This window comes from Aethina tumida, chromosome 3 (assembly GCF_024364675.1).
Source record: "Aethina tumida isolate Nest 87 chromosome 3, icAetTumi1.1, whole genome shotgun sequence".
In the NCBI taxonomy this organism is placed as follows: domain Eukaryota; kingdom Metazoa; phylum Arthropoda; class Insecta; order Coleoptera; family Nitidulidae; genus Aethina; species Aethina tumida.
In genome coordinates, this window is record NC_065437.1 from 2,313,683 (window position 1) to 2,317,965 (window position 4,283).

Genomic DNA, 4,283 nt, shown 5'->3' on the forward strand with positions numbered 1-4,283 from the left:
AGACAAAAATAGCAGTAATTGTGATGATTTCTTAGTACCATTCAAATTATTGTTGTGCCAGTTATTAAGGAATGTCTCTTTTCCATGATCCACACATGGTTTATGTATGAAATTTGTCCTGGTCTTCCAAATGAACAGCAAAGTAGACTAAATAAGTCAGACTCCTTTGGGAAATTAAGGTCTCTTGTTAGACCGTATAGTTCTTGATGATTACAACATTGAGGAATTGTTAAATCTGGTTTAAAGTCACTACAGCTCCCTTCATCTGACATTGATGCTTTTGTATCATCTTCCAGCAACTCAGGAAGGCTACCGAAGGATGAAATGGGTGTTTCTTGAGTGTGTCCATTGTTTCTGTTAATGTTTTTGATATTTACAAGACAAAAATAGCAGTAATTGTGATGATTTCGTAGTACCACTCAAATTATTGTTGTGACAATTATTAAGGGATGTCTCTTTTCCATGATCCACACATGGTTTATGTAAGAAATTTATCCTGGTCTTTCAAATGAACATCAAAGTAGGAACATTGAGGAATTGTTAAATATGGTTCAAAGTCACTGCAGTTCCCTTCATCTGACATTGATGCTTTTGTATCATCTTCCAGCAACTCAGGAAGGCTACCGAAGGATGAAATGGGTGTTTCTTGAGTGTGTCCATTGTTTCTGTTAATGTTTTTGATATTTACAAGACAAAAATAGCAGTAATTGTGATGATTTCGTAGTACCACTCAAATTATTGTTGTGACAATTATTATGGGGATGTCTCTTTTCCATGATCCACACATGGTTTATGTAAGAAATTTATCCTGGTCTTCCAAATGAACATCAAAGTAGGCTAAATATGTCAGACTTCTTTGAGAAGTTAAGGTCTCTTGTTAGATCCTATAGTTCTTGATGATTACAACATTGAGGAATTGTTAAATCTGGTTCAAAGTCACTACAGTTCCCTTCATCTGACATTGATGGTTTTGTATTATCTTCCAGAAACTCAGGAAGACTCCTGAAGGATGAAATGGGTATTTCTTGAGTGTGTCCATTGTTTCCATTAATGTTTTTGACATTTACAAGACAAAATAGCAGTAATTATGATGATTTCGTAGTACCATTCAAATCATTGTTGCGCCAGTTATTAAGGAATGTCTCTTTTACTTGATCCACACATGGTTTATGTATCAAATTTATCCTGGTCTTCCAAATGAACCTCAAAGTAGGTTAAATATGTCAGACTCCTTTGTGAAGTTAAGGTCTCTTGTTAGATCATATGGTTCTTGATGATTAAAACATTGAGGAATTGTTAAATCTGGTTCAAAGTCACTGCAGTTTCCTTCATCTGACATTGATGCTTTTGTATCATCTTCCACCAACTCAGGAAGACTATTGAAGGATGAAATGGGTATATAAAAGAGATGTGAAGCTAAAGATGTCATTAAAATGGTACAAGGAGAGGAATTTCAAGAATGTGTGGCTAATTAGATGTGTATTTTAGGTACAAAATCTGATCACCCAATTAAAAATACTCTAAACCAATTATTTGACATTCTACCACCGTCATTTTGTTGGCCTGCATCATTTTATTCATTATGAAGATGGAACCCCATATATAGGTTTGGAAAGGGCAATAAAAAATTGCATTTAAATTACCGGTCGTGAATAATTCGGTCGACGAATGGGAGATAATTCGGACGCACGGCGTCGCCGGCGCCGACAACCCACCTGTTATATCCAGTAATATCGCACGAGAGAGGGAGGAACAATTCAATTAAACGGGATGCAAGTGCGGCGAACAATATTGCACCGCGCTACCTGCGATAGATACGTCATTGCACATGCTCTAAACCGTTAGGGGATGGCACAATCTAACTTTGCTAAATAATTAGATTAGTATCGTGGTGATTGAGTCGTCGAAAACTCCTCCACACTCCTCACACGACCGATACGAGTACGCGTGTAATAAAAACGGCGCTGCACCGACTAATATCAAAGTTGCCCGGTGAAACTGAATAAAATCAGCCGCAGTTAACCGGTTGCTTAACTGAAAGTTTCCGTGTCCTGGACTCCGCAGCAGTTTATGCCCCGAGAGCTTCGGTGCGCAACAGGTTTTAATCGTTCAGGGGGTGTCAAGTTCAAGGTAAAATGCAATTTGTGGAAATTCACTTAAACCCCAATGCCCTGGACCGGCTAATCGCCACGACGGAATCACGATTAATTAATTGCATGAGTGTCATGTCGCATGTTTTAATTAATTTCAAACGAAGGGGATTTTTTGTAGATGTTGTTGCTGTTGTTTTTGTCAATGTTCACTGATTTAATTGCCATTTTAAGAGCTTATTTGTTTGTTTCTGTTGACGTCCATGAAAACAGAAGAAAGAAGAATGAACAACAAGAAGAAGTGCAGAAGAAAATTGCTTCAGAAACTTGCAGGAATAAAATAAATTGCAGAAATAATATTTGTTGTTTTTTATCACTATATAAATCAAGTTTTGGTTATTATTTTATCATAAAATGAATAATTCAAGATTAAGATTACATGATTATAATGAAAATAATTATTTTTATTTACAAGAAAGTAAAATTATATTTATTTAGTTTAAAGTATGCAGAACAAAAATTTGTTTGTGTCATTTTTTAATTTAATTTACCCAAACATATTTCTGTTTTATTATACATCTTTATTTTAAATAAATATAATCTTATGCCTATTGTCTATAAATTATAATTTTAATTATATTAAAACTTTAAGTTTAATGTAATATATTTAAAATTATAAAATTACAGTATATTAATACATAATTGGTTATTTAATTAATGATAAAAATTAAATAATTATTTTTACTGGGTCATTTATATTAATATTAATAATCATTAAATTTTTATCATTATTTAAATAATCATGTTATATTGAACAACTAAAATATTAATAAGTCATAAATAATATTTGTTATTAACAACTTAATATTTTATTCATTTGAACAAGTTATGAATAAAACCATATAAGAGAGAATTTCTATTTTAAGACATTCATTGAAGTTTTATTGAAAGATTTATGTGTTCTATTAAGAATACACAATATACACTATAATTTATTTCTATTTAATTTTGTTATTTTAATAAATAAAATCTTATTTTTATTATATAATTATATTTTTAATTATAATTTTAAATATTTTTTAGTAGTAAGTTCAAATAAGTGGAGATTGATTGAAAGATTTAAGTAGGATATAAATTTCAGTGATTTATTAAGAATACACAATGTGTACAATAATTTTGTTTTTCAAATTAACTAAATCTAATCTTATTTTCATTGTCCTGTAATTATAGTTTTAATTATTCTCTACTTGAAAGCTCAAATAAGACTTTTAGTGAAGATTGATTGAAATATTTAAATGGGATTTAAATTTTAATATTCTATTAAGATTACACAATATGTACAATAATTTATTTCTATTAAATTTTTCAATTTAACTAAATATAATCTTATCTCTATTGTTTTGTAATTATAATTTTAATTATCCTCTGCTTGTTGGTTCAAATAAGACTTTCATTGAAGTTTGACTGAAAGATTTAAGTGGGATATAAATTTCAATGTACTATTAAGAATACACAATGTGTACAATAATTTATTTCCATTTAATTTTTCGATTTAATTAAATATAATCTTATTTCTATTGTCCTATAATTATAATATTAATTATTCTTTGGTTGTAAGATCAAAAAAGTATTTTTATCAACACAAAATTATATAATTGTAAAATAATTAAGTACATAAATTATTTACATGATTATTTAATTAATGATAAAAATTATCACAATAATATTAAGAATTATTAAAATTTTTTCATTATTCAAAAAAAATTTTGTGCAGAAGAGAAAATTTAATAACAAATTACGCATAAATAATTATTAAATTAATTATTCTATAATTGATATTTTAATTTATAAAATTAAAGGTAAATTCATACAAGAGAGGATCAATATTTTATACTTATGTTTGAATGATTTGTGTGGGACATTAAAAATTCATCAATTTACATAACTAATATGATTATAAAATAAATAATTGAGTGGAAACTTTTAAATTCGTATATGATAAATCAAAATAAATCTGAATGGTTTATTTAATAATTTGTTTATTTTTATTAAAATAATTAATATAATTAATAAAATAATAAAGTGATAGTTAAGGTAAAAAACACTAGTAGGTATAATAAAATAATATTGCCAAAAAAAATTTAATAAAATTTATTATATACAAGTTATTTAATTAATAAAGTGAAAAATAAA